The following is a 19,577-nucleotide window of genomic DNA, read 5'->3' on the forward strand; positions in this document are numbered from 1 at the left end:
AAAACACAGCTGATAATGCTTCCTTTTTTATGTGTCATGTCCTCTCTACAGAGACCATCAGGTCCAAGAAAGGGTTTCTGCTACAAGGCGCTGTTTGTTCTGTGCCTACAACACAGGGCTGAGAACCCACTTAAGGCTTTAGGGGTACTGGGCTCTAAGCCAAGATTCTAATAATCTTGGCTTTTGGTTCAAACAAAAGTTCTCTCTCCTCGCAGGCCATCATAGTCATTTATTTTGCCCTGTGGTGAAGTTAATGCTACATCTGTGATGTCACCATTGTTTCCACGGCAACAAGTTTATGACTTCAACGTAAAGTCAAATGGAAGGAGAAGCTCAGGGACATGAACGAAAGCTCTTACTCAAATCAGAAACAGCTGACAGAATAACAGAGAAATGGCCAAGAAGGTACATTTCTTTTATTGTTATACATGTTTGTGGTTTCTTCTTAAGTTTTCAACATGTAGTTCTTCCATCGCACATGTTAATAGCTACACTACCACTTCTCTTTAGTTAAAGCTGCTTTCTTTCTTCTTTTATATACAAAAAATATATATACATTTAATACCATTTGTTTAACTAGTTAATGAATGCCTTTGCCTTTTTTCAATTAGGTTTAATTTAATAGGAGTAAATTTGGACTTCAGTATAGTCTTCCTTCTGATGCCAAATATGAATGATACTATTTCTGAACAAACAGGGGAATTGTTAAAACTGTGGCTTTCCATACTTAGCAGAACAGTCCTTCAAAAGAGAAATTTAGAAAAAAAAAAAAGAAACACATCGAAGTTTTCTGAGACACAAATTTTAAAACAATTACAACAAGAAGATGCAAGAAAGCAAAGCTGTTATGGGATAGAAATAAGCACTGGGCAGAGTAATGTAAAAACTCAGAAGCTTTTCATTATTTTTTTCCCACTTGTTTTTTCCTTGAAAAACAAATTCCTCAAACTCAGATGTGTATCTGGAATTAAGGTGCCAATAAGGTACAGACTGTAAATTGACACTCATATGTCTCAATGTTTGTCCAAGGTTCACAACCTTCACACGAGCAATCTGAAATGTAGTCTCAAGCAGCAACTCCTAGGAGCATCTAAAGGTGGAGGTGAAGCCTAATGGAGGCCTAAAGCAGTTTCCATCCTCATTAGCAAATCTAAAAGCAGAAATGAGTCACCTGAAAGACCCTGAGAGCCACACTCAAATTAGCATGGATGGTATTGCTTCTGTCACATATTGCAGTTTGATCCACTCAAAATACTTCAGAACAGATGCTAATAATAAAAACATTAGTCTTAGTCAAAAAGTTCTGACGTAGCTACTGTACAACCAAAACTGACTGGGTTTAGCATGTTATGTCTCCACTACACTTGTTGGTTCACAGATAGTTGATTGAATCAGTTAATTAAGATAAATAGTTAATTATGGTTGGAATTTTCAAAGAAGCCGCAGCAATTAAGTAACCAAATTCAATGAGATTTGGGTACTTAACTCCCATAGACTCCTTTGAAAAGCCAAGCTATAAATGCTCACCTCTTTAGTTGCAATTATTTGTACTCAGAGTTATGGGTGCAGCTGTTTATAAATGCAGAAGGACGGCTGCAAAAGCAGACATGGCATGAGAACAGAGATTTGTCCATGCTTAGCGTAGTACATAAATGCATACACGCAGTGGTCATTAAACTATTTAAACTATTCCCAGAAGACAAATACCAGTAGAGTTAGTAGTATATCTGAACATGGTAAGAGCTTCTTAAGTTTTCCTAATTAAAAACAATTAGATCTATTTACTCATATATATGCACAAGCATATATATAATCATACATACATACGTGTATAAAAAATGTGCACACATATAAAGACCCGGATGTGAACGTGGGTGCAGACAGTTTCTTGTTTCAGTATACATTCATTTATTTGTGAAACCTCAAATTGTAACAGTCTTTATTGCTGGGAAAAGGAGTGGTATAGGTGCCATGATTATGTCCATGATCTTATCAAAGCACAAGAGGAACTGTTTTTCTTAACATGCAGCATGAAGGCAACTTCTATTCAATAAAGAAGTAGGCACTGTAGCAAAACTATTATCTAAAACTGTTCCTATCAGATGGATTAAGAAGTAAAAGCAAACAAATGCTGTGAAAAAACAGCCCCCCACTCAACAAAACCCAGCACCATGTCTTTATACTCAATTATAAAAGGATTAAGTTTATTTGATGGAGATTCCAGGTGTTAACAACAAACAAACAGCACAAGCATCTATTTCATTCTTGGTACTGTCTCCCACTAAAACCAGTGGAGTTACCTGGATGTGCTCCGGCATGAGCAGTTAAACCTTGACCCTACCAAACTGAATGAAAAAAATGCAAGACCTATGATTGCCTTCCCTGAATAGAGCATTGAGTTTTCCTTGGAGTAATTGCAGCTTGCAATATAGCAAAATTCTTACACGAGTGAACTCAGGCCTACAACCAATGCTGATACTACTCATACGCACAAATATATGCTTAGGCATTTGTTACAAAGTGAATTTCAAAAAGCAGGATATATCCCAAGGCCAAGAGGTGGGAGTGAAGATCGTCCAGCCAAATTCTATTCATTAGTGGGCAGCATTTTTTCTATTAAAAACTGCCAAGACTTTAATTCCATGTGTTCACAGCAAGAGTGCTGGCTCATAAACAAATCCAAAATATACAGAAGATCAATTTCTTCTAATAAGAAGGGTCGGTGATTTTCCATTAGAGTGAGTCACTGAGTTCTCCAAACTCTTAAGGTGTAGTAGAGCAAATGAAAATGAGGTTAGCTGTGGAATGCAAACAGATATATGGCACATATAGAGTTTTAGCTTAATTCCAACATCCATATGTGGCCATAAAGTATAGCTTCTTAGATGTAAAACGTATAGATTTCCCTCTGCAACGAAGGTATAAAATACCTCACTCCCAAACAAGTATTTGAGCATATGAACATGATCTTTCACTTCATCTAGGACTACCCACCCAGTAAACCAAGCTGTATTCTTTCTGGGTGGCTCAGAGAATAGCATATTACAGTGGAAACACCCATTTATTTCATTTACTGCCATTTATAATATTTTCCACTATTTGCAGATAATGAATTCATATACTTTTTGCCAAGATTATGCAGCCTGTTTTATAGCCAAAATTATCCAGAATCCTTCTAAAAATGTGTTACCCTTCATTTTCCATGATTTCTTAGTGGTTCTCTTGGAGCAGGACCAAAATCAACCATATTAACAATGCACAGCAATAACTGAACTGTCATGCTCATACTCTCCTAGCAGTAGGAAGAGTGCCATCGATCTGGTCCCTGAAGTATGTACAATTCAAGAGCACAACTGCTCAGGTTAACTAAAAGCCATTAGATGAGAAGTGAGGAATTGCTTTTGGAGATCTTTCCTCTGTGAGTTCAGCAATGGTCCTCTCCTAAATGTAGACAATTTAGACTATCTGATGTTTTCTTGGCACCGTAACTCTTCAGTTCTCCAAAAATTTGCATTTGTAGAATATAACAGAACAGAGACCTGCAACATGGAACATGTCTGAATGGACGAAACTCTGATCCTGTAAAGACTAGTGGATATCTTTAAGATTCCAAGCCAAGAGAAGTCCTTTGAGGTTCCAGCGGGCCCCAGGCATCAGCTAGTACAGACACTCTGCAACGCAGTCCATGCTCACACTGTGTCACTGCACCAAGCCACAAGCAAGGGAAGCAGAAAGCAGTGGAGAGGGACAAGTCTCCCTTGCTTCTGGGATTACATATACTGGATTAATGCTTAATTCTTATTAGACAGCATCCCTCTCCCTTCACTGGCTCTGTTGTGCTGGCATGCTATGAAGGGTGGAGCTGCAGCACCATTTCACTCCTTGCTCCATGCAAGAAAAGAGGAGAAACAGGCCAGTCACATCTGCTATTCCTTTGTGCAGGGTCTGGCAACCTGAAAATCCCATGCAGGGGAGAAAGAGGGATCTTTGCCATCATGAGGCTGACAGCTGGGCCCAGTGTTTAAAACAAAGCACATGCAAACCTCTGCAGGAATTCCTTAGTGTTCAGCCTGAGGGTTTGATCTTGGAGTTAGGGAAATCAAAACTCACAGCTCTAAATGCAAAGAGCAATCCCTGCCCAGAGGTTCCAGTGGTCAATGTTAGTGGTGATAGCAGGAATAAGCACAGCAGTAATTATAAACATAGGCTAAACTAAACCACTTACATTTTTTACAATTTTATACCAAAAGAAAATGAGTGCAATGAATATACTAACAGCCAAGTCTTTGTTTCTTAGCATTATCACTATTTTCTTTGGCACCATGGGGGATCTCTTAGTAAGACCTAGGAGGAAGGAGAAACTGATTCAGCAAGAGGCCATGTAACACCATTGATCTGCAAGGCTGAAGCCAAGCATCTGTTACTGAACAAGTTAATCAGCCACTATGTGACTTGAGCCCTGGGGGGAGGCAGGGAAGCCACACAGCAGGTTGAGTTACAGCCACTGGAACAAAAACAGGTTGTCATGATATAACTGAAGATTTCTTTGCACTGACAACTGACAGAACTGCAATAAATAGTAATTCTCCAAACTCATACTTGGATTGACATAAATACTTCAGACATTGCCAAGAATTTCTTTCCCGTTGGCCATTTCATTATTCAGTTTTAACAAACATAGCTGGTTGGGGCCTTTATAGTTTCTCCCTCCCTCCACATGCAGCCACTCCCCCCACTCCTTTACCTCTTCCTATACAGCACAGCAGGCTGCTCTGATATCACCCAATCTGGCCTGGCTTAAACTTCTCCAGCCAACCTAAGACATACATATTTTCTCTTTCTTTGGCTCCTTCCCAGTAATATCATGAGGCCTCAGTGCATCCAGATGATCTCAATAGAGCAGGTTCTCAGCTGACCAACTTTATTTAGATGGGCTTGTTTAATCTTAATCTCACTCATACACTTTTCTTTTAATTCTTTATTAACTTTTTTTCTTCTTCTTCTTTTTCTTTTCTTTCTTTTTTTTTTTTCCTGAGCCCTTTGATTCCCTTTCTGGTTCTTCTCAGGGTCTCCAAGTTTCAGGCACTTCTCTAAACACTCTCTAATGTTTTGACTTTTGATGGTTAAATTTAAACAAAACTTAAAAGCTTTTCCAGCTATTTTTATTCATTCTCAGAGTCATTTATCAATCTCATAGAGAGCCTGGATTCCCCCCGTATAAATGGGTAGCCCTGTTCATGTGTAGCCAATGTGTAGCCTCCTCTATCCACAAAGGCAAGAAACTGGCCCCATCTCCCAGGTGGAGCAACTAGAAGCCCCCTAACCTTTCCTGCTCGAAATCTAACCACTTCTAGAATACTACCTGCCAGATCCACCACTGAGGCCACAACTTGTCCAGCTCTGTGCTTTCAGTGGAGCAAAGGTATAACTCAGAGAGGCTCCTGGTATGCTGCAATACACTGTGACTTCAAAGGCAATCATCTTATATGCCCTGGCCCAAAAGACACTGTGTGGTCAATACCCTCTCCTGGACAGCTGCATGCCAGCTCTACCCATGTTGAAGATGTATTTCCTTTCAAAGCTCTGCTACAAGATGCATTAGCTATATGCTTGCTGTTCCTCTTGTTTGTCCAGTTCCCTCAGCAAAAATTCTGACTTGCACTTTATGTGTTTACTGGAATCACAGTGAGGCATATGAGATGAAAATATGCAGCCTCTTGAATCCTCTAAACGTTGTCCAGCTGCCACTAAAAAGGTGTCCTGACTCGAATTCACTTTTTTGTTTTATTTTTTAACACACAACTACTCTGTACTTCTGTACAAAGCCATAGGAATTTTATTCTTGGACCAATAGATAACCACAGCACATCTCTCCCAAGTTTCCAACCCCACAACCATTTCTCTTAATTTTTAAACTTTAAAGGAAGAATGCTGCTTTGGCTTCACAATTTTACACAGCTTGGTAGAACCACGGGAGAATGTTACGATACCAAGCCACATGAAATGGAAACATTCAAAAAGACCTTTGGGCTGGATCCCGTGCTTCCACCAAGCTGCCCTCAAGCCCATGACTGAACAGTGTCTGGCTGGGGCAAAAGACAGTCTTTTTTGTGACCTCAAGTCCTGGTGGACAGTGAAAGTCTTTTGACCTCCTGGTACTATTAAGAGCCTCCTCAAAACCTACTCAGAATTGTGTCCCTGATTCACTACCTCCTGGGAACATTCTAACTGCTAGTGATAACAGAAGCCCTACACGCTGTTCTGTACTCTGGGACCTGGGAGTTACCCCAACTTGCTAATGAAGAGCTCTTTCCTAACACCTTTGGCAGGAAGATCCTGAAGCTGGCTCTGCGAGTTTCACTGCCAGCAGAGCAGTGTGCAGAGACCTGAACAGTTCCAATGAACTGTCTCCTCTAAGAGGAAATGAAAAGAGAGTATGAAGCCACTGGCAAGACATACATTAGACACTGCAGTTAAAAGCAGCTAGACTGCACTTTGGAAGGACTGCTTTTTTTGCAGAATGCTTTGTTCTTCTGTGTGCACTGTACCCCTGCAATTCACTGCTCCAGCTATAGACATGGTTTTTAGTTTAGTCCTCCAAAACTGTATTTCACTGTCAAAAAATTCCACATCTCAATGGGCCTCAAAATACAGTAGAAATGTCATATTGAAGTGATGTTCTGCTCATGCAGGCAATCTAGTTCAGTTGGTGCATTTCAGAATGTAGAGCAGTTATAAGAGCATCACAGGACTGTATTAGGAAAGTATGGTCAACAGGCATCAAAAAACAGATTCAAGAGACATGGACTTCCATATGGCAGGTCTGCACAGAAGTCTACATTGTTGGCTAAGATACTTTTAGACTGGTGTTGTTTGTGAGCTCAGTGTTAGCCTCAGTCACCTGAGGAATCCCATCTGACTGATCATTCCTTAAGCTGGACTGCAATGATTCCTAGAGCAGGGCTGGCTACTCTGGTTCCCTTGCCTTCAGAGGAGTAGACATCCACACTGGTTAGGTCAGTATTCCTTGTCAGCATGCTAGGCACTAGGAAAATTCATTTCAGCATCTACCCCAATAACCAGAAACCAAACAGTGAATAAGACTGTACCACCTTGTATACGTACAAATGAAACCTGCTAAGGGTTATAGAACTCTCATGAAGCAGCATATTGCACACAAACCTACTGAGTCCACTGCCTTTTTTAGGAGGTCATTTTGCCTACTGTTCAAAACATAGTTCAATGCAAATAGATCTGCTCATACATATATACCTTAAAACAAAACAAAATCCCCCATCTTGAAAATGCTTTACAACAAAACTGTAATAAATACAGCGGGAAGTAAGAGCAGGAACAGAATGAGCTTATGAAACAGAAATAAGCAAGAGAGAATAACCGAACCATAGAATGGCTTAGGTTGAAAGAGACCTTAAAGATCACCTATTTACAACCCCTCTGTCAGGGTAGGGTCACCATCCACTAGATCAGGCTGTCCAGGGTTCCATCCAGTGTCACCTTAAGCAGTTCCAGGGACAGGGCATCCACAGCTTCTCTGGGCAGCCTGTTCCTCACCATCCTCAGGGCAAAGAAATTTCATCCTAACATCAAACACAAATTTCGCCTTTCATTTTAAAGCCATTCCCCCTAATGCTATCACTACTGGACTGTGTAAAATGTTGCTTCCTTTCCTGTTTATAAACTTCTCTCAAGCATTGGAAGGCTACAATGAGGTCTTCCCAGAGCCAGTTGTAGTGTAGAATCACTACAACTTTTCTGGTAATGGCCCAATAAAGTGCCAATAGCCTTTTAAGGGTAGTGGAAGCACAAGCCTCATCACAGGATAAGTGGCTGAGTCTGCATGGCGCTGACTTTGTTGTGATCAGTACCCCACTCAAGCCAGCCTGAAGTAACCTCAGAAGTTCATACAACTGTACTCTTATCTGCAAGTCAGCACAGAGATATTTAGCAGTTTTGCAGAATCCTCTCCCCACAACTATCACACTGTCCTTCCTTAGGTTTGAATGGAGTGGCTGAGAAAAATCTACAGGGTTATTTATTTAGAAATAGTTCTTAAGGCTCTTTTTGTCAGACTCCTCACCTGATCTTTCAGGATATTCTTTCAGTGCCCTTTCATATTTCCCATGAAAGACCATAAGCTCCCAAAGCCCTGGAATAGCTTCCATCTCAGTGTTATCAAAAAAGAACTGATGAGAATATGATTGTCAGTGATGATTACAGGTACTTTACAAACACAAGAAAGCATATTCTACATTAATTGCTAATCTGTTTCAGACAATTTGGCACTGTGACAAATGCAACTGGTTGTATCTAACAAGCTGGGGTACTGAGAATGATTTTGTTCCAGTACAGTATGTCCAGGGAGAAGAATCAACTGTCAATCCCAGGTGAATAGTTTCTTTATAGATATATTAGCAACATAATGGAGGGTTTTTAATGGGATTATAATCACACAAGTGGACCCCAAGCAGCTGTTCTGCTAGTCAGAGGGAACATGGCTGACAGTAAGATTTAAGAAAGTGAATGAGAGGAAAATGGCAAACCTCTGGCATGGTACACTTAAATGACCCTGCTGCTTAAAATGAGTTGGATAATGTTGCATACTTGAAAAGAAAAGCAAATTTGATTAAAGCAATCTCTTTGGGCATGCTCATCACCACTTTTTCCCACTGATCCCCTGTCAGAGGAGAACTCATCTTTCCACACACTGCAAGTAGATTCTGAAGCAAAAAGGATTTTGCAGTATACTGAGTAACCGAGAGGTTATTGTCAAGGATGGAACAAGTCATATATTCTCACAAAATCTTTCTGTTCATCTCTCTACAGACCTGAAATAATTCTTCTTTCTAAGTACAAATTAACAGCTCAATGTTGTAAATACACGTGCATGCACATTTCAGTGCATATATGTACATATACATAGAAGAGACAAACATGAACCTGTTACTGAGAGAGACCCTGTGACAGCATGAGGAAAAGAAGCAAATATTCAGGAATCCCTCTTGAGATGTTTTACTGGAGTATTAAAATCACAGTCCTGGTTCTGCTTACAGTAATACCTGGGCTCCTTTTCATACTATTACTTTAGCTGAGAGGTATAAGGATAGTATTATGACTTAAATATGCATTTTTTAAGCTTCCAGAAGTAATGAAGCAGCATAAATGGCCTGTCCACTTCAAAATATAATACATATCTATTTATTCAAGTCATTGCTTTTGTTTGTAGTTTAGTGGCTTGAAGCTGAGGAAAATACTTGGTTCTGTGGCTTTTAAAGTAATAAAGTATGGTATAAAGCACTAACCATTATGGAAGACAAGTTTTACAACAGCTAGTTGGCTTAGGTATGACTATTTAGGCAGCTTAGCCTTAACACAGAAGTCATTTCTGAAATCCACATCTAATTTAAACAGTTCTGGAATTCTGTTACCAGCAGCCCTTGGTTCAGGGTGGCAAAATGATTAACAAGAACATTAAGCATGCTTTTAACACCAAGCTTTCACCTCTGAAATAATTTGCTTAGAATTAGCTAAAAGCAAAGGATAGTAACTGACCCTTACCACCCACCTGCAATCCACTGTTACAAACAAAATATTCCAAGAGATTTCATGAGATTGCAATCAGTTTATTCTTCAGCACCTCTTAAACTTTCAGGGTTTGACCTCAGCAGTCCTGGTGCCACTGTGCTTCCTTTCAAATAACTGCACAGAGCACAGAGGTAGTTCTCCTATTCACCCAAGATTGCTGAGCCTATCACAGTGGCACAGGAAAAGTTTAAGCACGTATTTACACACATGTGAAGGCCCCAGCAAGGATATTATGTCATGTAAAATTTTAACTGGCGTCAATTTTCAGGGTTGTGAAGGCTAGCTAAAGAGGATCAACAAATGCTTTCTTTCTCTCCATGGTGGATTCTGCACACATCACTGTATGTTGTCAAGTATCTAACAGTCTCCTCTGAAGTAGCTTCCAAACATGCAAGTGCATTACCCTCCAAGTAACTTCCTGAGTCCCTTCCTGCCTTTTCTGTATGATATTGATCACTGTTATAAGAACTCTCCATCTTAAGTCTAGTTGGTGACAATACTTCTGCAATGCACGAGTTATCAGATACAATACAATCCAGTGACACATTTACAGCTTAGTAATGACAAGCACTGGCTGTGGTGCACTAAAAATACAGTGACTGAAGGGAGAATTAAGTGTAGCTCTAGTGTCTGATTCAGGAGAGCAGTTAATGCTGTGATTAAGTCCATGGCCAGTCAGGACAAGAATAAGCTTATGTTTAAAGAGAGCTAAGTATGTCCGGAAGTGCCATGCTGAATAATACCAACATCCAGAACTGGGTCTGTCCCAAGACTGGAAGGAAATCCTTAAAGAGCTAAAAGCCTCCAGCCTTTTCTGCCTGGTTCTCAAGGGCCAAGATGTGCTGTACTGAACCAGTTTTAACACCAAAAAAATGTAGCTACCTGTGCAATTTAACTTTAAAAAGAACAAAACGTGAAACTGAAGATTACACTGCACATATTACCTCTTCTTAAGTAAAAATGAAAAAGTTTTCACTAAGTAGCTATTAAACACACCGAATAACACACCACTAGCAGTGCACTTAGATAGTTACAGATGCCTATCAGAATACATAGAAAACAGACTAAAATACTGGAATTATAAATGAAGACTTGCAGGGAGACAGGGGCGTTGAGCAGGGCAGTTTTTCAGCTCAGCTTACTGCAAGCTTCAAAGTATCACCAGCTCTCAGCCTGAAATGCGTCAGCAATCATTTCATTTTTATCAAAACACAATTAGGCTGTGGTGAATGACAGCATAACACTTAAATAAGAAAGATACAGGATGAAAGACCACCAGGGTGGAACATAACTGTAAACCTCTCCATAAAACTGCGTTTGACTTCTGATCATATACACAGAAACTCCTTTAAATGATCCAGAAAGAATCTTAACTTACTGATTTCCAAAGAAAGTGTTACCAATTAAGTGGGAGAAACTTTAACAGTCAATTTTAATTATGGTAAGAGATTCACCAATCAATTCCCAGCTCAAGTTGAAGTTTTTACTAGAGACAACTGGAACCAATTTACATGCTTTTATGTTGAGTCTAGACTTTAATAAATGGTCTAAGCACAGAACAGTTTGATGCCAGCATCGAACTACTTTGCATGTACGCTGAGAAACACACTTGCTTCTCTAAACCTCTTCATTTTTTGTGTCTTGGAATACTCCTCTGAGAAATGACAGCAAAGATTGCTGAGTATTTTACTTCAGTGTTACTGTGAGGATTGCTCATAATATGTACCAAAATACTGGTGCCACAGATCGTCCTTCACCTTGTTGCTTTGATCCAAAAAATACAGAGAATGCAGAACCAGCTCTTCCGTTCAGTGTGAAATGGAAAAACTCTTCTGATTATTACCGGATAACACCCGTATTGAACATTAACCCAAATCCACTTGACTAACAAATAGCTAAACAATATGGAACTATCCAGGACAACTATGAGTATTTGTAGTTGTGGCCTAGAAAGGAAATCCAGGCAATCTTACAAACACCTTATTTTTCTGTTGTCACTCCTCCGTACTTTCCATGGTCATGATTAAGCTGTGTACTACCGTGCTAAAGGACCTGAGCATCCAGTCAATCCAGCAGCACTGATACAGAGGAAAACAAAGCACCTGGTTGCTAGACTGTTTAAACACTGCAGAGCCTGCCACTATGCACTCAGTGGTACTCTAGCTGTATGAGGCTCACCACTATGGCATCACTTTGATCATTGCTGTAGGTCATGGAATCACTCTGAAACCAAAACAGTCTCGTTAAAAAATTAAGTTGAACTACCATTTAGGGAGCTCTGGTGCATTTTTTTTTCTTCCCTTCCTTCTTACTTTTTAAACATGCCTGTCGGGAGTGTGAAATTGTATGCATTTATCACTGCCCTGCTTAGCAAAGCTTGTTTAATTAAGAAAGACGTATTTAATTAAATGGATTGATAAGCATTCCCATTCTTGTATTGAGATGGCATTATATATAACTTTAATTTTTTAAATCTAAGAGGTTACTTCAGTGTTTCACAGCCTCTGAAGATGTTTCCCACAGGATGGTGTCAGAGCAATAAACCCCCAGGGAGTTCTGCATGCCAGAGATCTGAAAAAGTTGGGCCTCTTCTCTTCTGCAAGCAAGATAGGGAGATTTGCCTGCTACCTCTCTGTAGGAAAAGGCTTTAAACAACTTTAGAAGTGCTGCACCAGGCTCACTGACACCAGAAATAACAGCCCTGAGACTCATGAAGGGACATTTTCTAATATCCCATAGTGCACAGCCCTTTGTTACAGCAGCAAACATAGGCTGCCCTACCTCACTTCTCTCTCCTGTCTCTGGACTGCTGTGCAGAAGACCTATGGGACTGGCCAGGTGTTAACCTAAACTATGCACACAGGCATACAATATTGTGTACACTCTGTAGGGTACTGATTTGGACAGAACATCATGAGGATTGTCTTTGGAGCATACTTTAAAACTGCAAGAAAGAAAAGGACTTCTGTTAAATGCAGTACGAGTATATAGAAAATAAGATTGCCCCAGGGATAGGACAGTGTGAGAAAACAAAACTCAGGAAGGAAAAGGAAGCAACAAACAAGAGAGGTTACATGTCTGAGATCAGCTGGCAGGTCAGTAACAGATCCCAGGCCAGCACCTGCCAGCCCACGTCCCCATTCTGATCACAGGGATGGTTTATCCAGAGTATGTCTCCCATTTGCTGTCAGAATGAGCAAAGCAGAGTCAGGCAGATGGACTCTTGATAACGTATCCTTAGCTCTCTTTGATTAATTTTGATGAACTACAGTTTGTAGTCTATAAAACTTGGTTGAAAATGGAGTTTGTAAAAATTGATTGAAAACAAAATGCACCACATACTATACATTGCTTTTTTAAAAGGGGGGAATGTTATTCACCATGGTCATCTTTTATAGACGATCTGGTCACCATTCAGGGAATTCACACTAACACAGGATCCCTACCAGCATAAGGAACGAAAGGTCAAAGCATTATGCTTTTCAAAGGATTTTTTTCCATCTCCTCCAGAATACATACACAGCTCTGGGAAGTTACAGTGGTCGCTTTTGCTAAAAAGAAATTACTAGCAATAAAAGATCTTATGTTTCCCACACACTTTCATTACAAGGAGTAACACACAATGTAAAAAGTCACAGACGTTCAAGGAAACATCGTGCTCTTCAGACCTGACCCTAACACAGGCCAAAACACTCAGCTTAGTGGCTACTGCCTGAAGCCCTGATCTTGTGTCTGAGCGGCAGCAAGTCATTCAGAAAGATATTCATCTTGATTTATGGGTACCAGTCTTAATGTGAGAATGCCACACAAAGAAGTTCCTGTCCTGAGCTTCATGCAATGAATTGAAAAGTTAAACTGGAAATGCCTGCAATCCAGTAAAATTCTCCCTCCTATTCAGGCAGAAATAGCGTGTAGATGGCTTATAAAACTTCCTTTCTACAGTGACCCCAAATCTAAGCAAAAGGTCAGAATCATTTATGTTGTTTCAAAGGTTCAACTGTTATACAGGCCAGCAAGTTAGCCATGAAAAAACTATACCCAATTCTTAAGTCTATGACATAACTAAGAAAAACACTGTGAAAGATTGTTATTGTTTATTCTAATTCTTTCTCTACTGAGAGAAACTGTAATACCATTTCTCAGTGCATCAATTGCTTATGGTTCTCATGCTGTCGTTTTTCAGTCCTAGGTACTAATAACTATACATTGCTCCCAGATATCTGGTTAATAGCTTATCTTTTCGGAAATTCTGAAAGAAGTGGAAATTTTTAACTTTACCAGTCACAGTAAAGTTAAAAGGAGATTTGTCAGTCTGTAACCAGCAAGACAGTGAGACCTTTCTGGGAACAACACCAATTTCAGGTCCAGTTTAAGTACCAATTCCAACACCAACTGGAAAGTGAGGTGATAAAGTGACTCACTTACTTAAGGAAGTTTTCTGTTGTTTGACCATAACTCCCTGGCAAATAGAATCCTTGAAAGGTACTTAGTTTTATGCTAGGGAAGACATTTAATCCTGAAACTCAGCACAGCCTAGGTCTACTGTTGCTGTGTATGAGTACTTGCCTGTGTCCGATGACACAACTACTCATGCTGTTGTAACAATGTAATACAAGATATAAAATACATATGTTACACTGCATAAAGTAGAATAATACTACAATGGCATTAACTGCTCCCATTTTTACTGCCAGCAACTATGATAGGGACCTCACCATACGCATAATGGACTGACAAGTGCTTAAAGGGCATTACCTCATGAGGTTTAAAGATAATAAAGGCAGGTAAATAAACAGTAGGTAACAGAGATACACAGATTTACTAATGGCCAACACAGCAGAGAGCTGCAAAAATCTGGAACTGGATAAGATATATCAGAGAATTATCAGCTATCTGTTCTTTCTTAACAAACATCAATCATGTAAGTGCCAGAAATTCATTATTAGGTAACAATGCCCATCAATTCTGAACAACAGCCAGACCATTTCTGAGTGGAGTGCACCTAACAAACAAACACACATAAGCCCCATGGATGTGTTCATTGAAATTCAAAGTCTTGGCTGAAGCTTCATGTTTGTCCTTTTAAGTCATGCAAACCTGAGAATAAATCCTCCTGATGTCTAATCTTCAGTAAGGTCACTAAAATACTCATTTCTGTTTGCAAACAGCTTAATAGCTACCAAAGAGGAGTCACCAATAAGCTTATTCCAAACAAAGATTAATTCCTGATTAATCACTGAGAACAATTAAATCAGAATTAAGGAAAATGACAGCCACTGAAATTGAGATTTTCCTGCAGTAATTTATTGCAACTTTCCATGCAAAGACAAGCTAGAATCAGCCTCTATTCAGTTGAAAAGTAAAGTGAAAATCCGTAAAACAATGTGAAAGTTAATAGTATAGCACAGTAGGTAAGACAGAGAACTGGGAAAGAAAAATAACAATAATGACAAGAGAAAAGAAATTAAACACTTGGTTAATAACCTGCAAATAAGAGTCTGACCATTGCATTCAGTGGGAGGAAAGATAAACTATGATGTAATTTAGGGATTTTTTTTTTCCCCCAGAGTATGCCTTCCTAAATGAGGGCTTCTAATGCTGTATAGACATTTATGGGTTGTTGTTTGCTGGAGTGATTACAATGATATGATGGTATTTTTTCTATGAATCGACTGCAATGATAAGCACATCTATCTTAGGCAAGGAACAGTTATTTAAGGGCTGGAAAACAGTGCCTTTTTCTTGAAACATTTTCTCAGATTACTTGGTTTTGTCTTTATTTTTCTGTTTTTAATAAGGAAAGGCAAGATCATCCAGGAGGGGAAGAGAGAGAAATAAAGAGACAAGAGAGAGGAAAAGAGGAAGGGAGGAAGAAGGAGGAGAAGAGGGAGGAGAGAGAACGAGGTAGATATTGAAAGAAAAAGAAAGAAACAGAGGGACAGAGGGAGACAGAGAGAGAGATAAAGAAAAAGAAGAGTGAAAGAAAATAAAAAGCTAGCAAGAAAAAGAAAAAAGAATAGAAGATAAGCAGCGAGCAGCTGGTGCTGAAAGTGAGCAAGACCCTCTCACTTCTTCTGTCTTTTAATAAATCATTGTAGCAGCTTTGTGACAGGTCTCTGTTATCCATAATGCCCAAGCAAACAGCTTTTCTTTCAGCCTCTATTCAGCTGGCTGCCAGGGAAGCAGGACTGAAGGCAGGAAACTTCAGTGGCTCAGCCTGTTCCACTGTAATTCAATTAGAAAAGCAAGCATGAAGTCAATATTCATTGCGCCAGGCCAGAACTGCACAGCACAATGAAATGATAATGAGAAAGTTCACAAAGGAGACAGGCTTAATGATAAGTTTTTAAAGAGGTGTTGCAGTGGGTGACCCTCTCTATCACTGGCAAACACACACGGACATATGGGCTTTTACCCTCAGGGACTTACTCATCCCATGCCATCTGTATCCAAGGCAGACGGCTGATTGTCAATCCAAGGGAATCTCATGATATACTTAGGTCTTAGGTCACCCTATTCAGCATTTTTGTATTTCTGAAGGGAAAGAAGATTTGTCTCTTAAACACCCAGGCCTCAAGGGAACATACACATTTTGCTGGATCACCAGCAATGCAGTTTCAAGTGGCATGAAGCTGTGACTCCCAAGCACAGAGGGGAGGCTGGACCCATGGGGCACAGACAAGGGAAATAACAGGAAAGAACTTCTAGAACTCTGTGGAAGTGTGGAAGAAGAACTGTATCTTTGTGCTTTCAGAGGGAGACAGCATTTGGTCCCTGCCACCGTGAGAACAAAGAAGGAACATCTGTGCTTTAGGGTAGCAGTACTGGGTAAATGCTGGACCCAGTTCTGCAGCTCCCTCTCAGAGAGGTCTCCCACTGAAGAAGGGTTCTACATGATTTCCTTTATTCTCCTTTTAGCACTTTGCTGGTGACAAGGAAATATGTGGTTATTTATTTTGTAAACATCATTGCTTTTAGTTTTAAAAATAATGAATGATTGAAGTAGTAATTAAAAAAATAGCACTGTGTGTCCAGGCCCAGAACTGCCTTGTTCTAATTTTGCTTTGGCATTCAATATTCCAGCTATGACAGAATTTGATCTTTTTACAATGACTTCTATGGTAAAGCCCTGGGCCCCTGACAACATAGACTTGAGTCTCATTCTTTGGTATGGTGCAGAAAGAACAAATGCCCTTGAATCTAAATAGACAAACATGAGAAACGGAATGGTTTTGTGTTGTTTTGTTTTTGTTTTTTTTTAACTCCTTTCATAGAATGGAAACAGGGCACACAGAGCTTACATAAGTACCCTGAGGTCACGCGAGGTGTCAGTGACAGTCACAAACTGAGTTCAGATTCTCAGACTCTTGGTCTCAGGTCATGTCTTGTTGCAGTGCAGGGCAGTCCAATGCTTTAATGTCTCTTTCAGAAATATGTTGTTATTTCCCTAGGTTAATCTTTCAGCAAAATATCTAATAACAATTCACAGATTCCCTTCATCATTAGTGGCTGTTTAATAAACCAGGAGTTTAAGTCAATAGCTGTGTGTTTTCTCAAAATCAAGAGATATTTTTCAACATTGCTCATGACAACAGCTCATTTTTCACTTCAGAGTCCAAAAAAAGGAAGTCAATTTTGCCATTCTTCCTGAATGAAAAAGCCTTCAACTGCTAATAATAGAAGTGGGTAGTGAATTGCTTCATCTGCAGTAGGAAGCTCTTCACGTCCTATTGGGACAGTTCTTCAGCTGCTGTAAACCCACACAAATTCACTGAAGGCGGTTCAGCTTTGTCAAGTAACTCAGGTCAAGGGCGGATGGATTTGTGTCTCACTGCACACTGAATCACTTAAGACTGACCTAACCTCCGCATCTCAAAGGGAGAAAGAAGTACTGACCACAAGTGGAACTGTATTTAGTTGGACCTATTAGTATTGTCTGGCTGAGACCTTCATACAGCTACCATATTTCACCAGATTCTTCACAGGGAAAACCAGAGGCAAACACCAAGAACTGTAAGCCATTCCCAACAAGCCTCACTCATGTCCTGGACTCAACACATATCCCTGCTGAACACAGCACAGGATAACAGCACAGCATCTTAGAATCAGCTCCTTCCTTTGGACACTAACAAAGAGACTTTATGCAAAAAAAAAAAAAAAAAAAAAGGGAAGAGTTTTATCTCTAGAGCTGCACACATCTGTGGCTGCTTCTGTAACTTCTCAACAATTATTCTTGCCCTAATTGCAGTTTCTTGACTTTTGCCAGAATTCTGAAGGATTTGAAGGTATCCACAGTGGACACAAAGCTCTTCTTCTCATGGCAGCAGGAATTAGACTCTGAATTGATGTACATTCATATCTACCTTTAATTATGGACCAGATTTCAGAATTGTTTTAGTTAATTTATCTCCAGCTCAACTCCCTTAGAGACTAAAGTGATAGGATAGCCACATCTTCCAGTGCATCTGTGCTCATACTTACTATTATATAAGAGGACAGGAAAAGTAAGTGCTGGTCACTTTAGATGCTTATACTTGATGTAATTGTACTCTACTTTTTCACAAGTGTGTAAATCCCAATTTTCATAAGCAAATGAAAACTGTGCACCTCTGAAGGCCCAGCATGTAAAAGACTCTTCATTGCTCAGAAAACTAAAGGTCAAAGGTCCCTGTGTAACTCTGGCATGTACCCCTCAGAGATCACCACAATAAGTTCCCTTTTCTTATTTTAGAGGCAGCACTTTCACTCTTATATAACAAAGGCAAAATCTGTTGAGGTCAGGGATTCAGAGACACCAGTTTCATCCACTGAACAGCATATAAGACCTTTGCGTACTGACAAGCAGATGAAGCAAATGGCTCTCTTCACCATGTTACATCAAGAATAAAAGAGAACTTTTCTCCAACGTTTTTGTCTCTTTGGATTGTCTGTGTTTAGAGGCAGTTCTTATTTAATCAGAAAGTAGCTTGCACATTGGCCCTCTCATCTTCTCAGAGATTGCTGCACTGTGCTGTGATATATCCCTTACTGGTGAGCTACAGAACACACCCAGAACTACAGAACACACTCAGGCAACAAGGAATGCAAATCACTTCTATACTCCAAATTCACTGCTTACTGTTGTGATTCTTATTTAATTTGGAATAGGAGATGTGGATAACGTAAGTGCAGGTTACAGACAAAGACCTACAAAACTCCATGCTGAAACCAATCCAATGGATATGTTACAGAAACAGAGAATAAAGAAAATTTACGTAATTAATAGTAAAGGTACTGCAACCAGTGAGTCCAGAGCTATGCAATTACAAAGAGACATGCAGTGTACACAATGAGGAATCCTTATCAGATTGTTTGGTCTATCTTTTCCATTTAAAAGCGATGTTTAAACTATGTTTATAGACAAAAGAACTGATCAATGAACTTGTCATTTTGTCACGAACAACACAGAAAAAATTAATCAGGTGATGAAAATATTGCCTTTACTTTTTTTTTTTTTTTAATTATTTGGAGAATAAAATGAAGAAATATTGAAAATATTTTGTCAAAATTTAGGAGAAATGTGGATCAACAAAGCCTAATGTTACATCTTTGTAATGTCCCATGAGCAAACATTTTTAAATGTATACAGGAATGAGATTTTCCAAAAGTAAAATATCTGGAAAAAAAACAAAAACAAAAACGGAGATTTACTCTTATTTAAGCTTTTCAGCTGCTCATCTCTTCCCGGAGAAAATAATCTTGGAGATAAACAAAAACTTCACTGTTTTCCTACAAAATAAATTACAGTAACTTTATACCCACTGAACAGGAATCAGCTGCATAAACAGTCCACCTGCCTCTGATCGCATCAACTGTGGAGAAAATTTCGGGGCAACTATATTCAAAGAAGGAATAATTCAAGTTATGGTAACCATTGTAACTCAGTACATGATAAATATAAAGAAACAGATAGGAGGGGAAAATACTTAAAACTT

The 19,577-nt window shown here is 39.4% G+C and overlaps 2 long non-coding RNA genes across 2 annotated transcripts in view; one reads left to right on the plus strand and one right to left on the minus strand.

Annotated features, from left to right (window-relative positions):
* Positions 1 to 19,577, minus strand: part of LOC146761287 (uncharacterized) — a 150,624-nt gene that overhangs the window by 120,096 nt on the left and 10,951 nt on the right. The gene's annotated exons all lie outside the window — the stretch shown is intronic.
* Positions 244 to 15,712, plus strand: LOC116653244 (uncharacterized). Its single transcript, XR_004306790.2, has 2 exons — positions 244 to 405; positions 15,402 to 15,712. It is a non-coding gene; the product is annotated as an uncharacterized LOC116653244 (long non-coding RNA).

The sequence above is a fragment of the Coturnix japonica genome, chromosome 3, assembly GCF_054131305.1.
Source record: "Coturnix japonica strain WE chromosome 3, WE-NBRP24, whole genome shotgun sequence".
Taxonomy (NCBI): domain Eukaryota; kingdom Metazoa; phylum Chordata; class Aves; order Galliformes; family Phasianidae; genus Coturnix; species Coturnix japonica.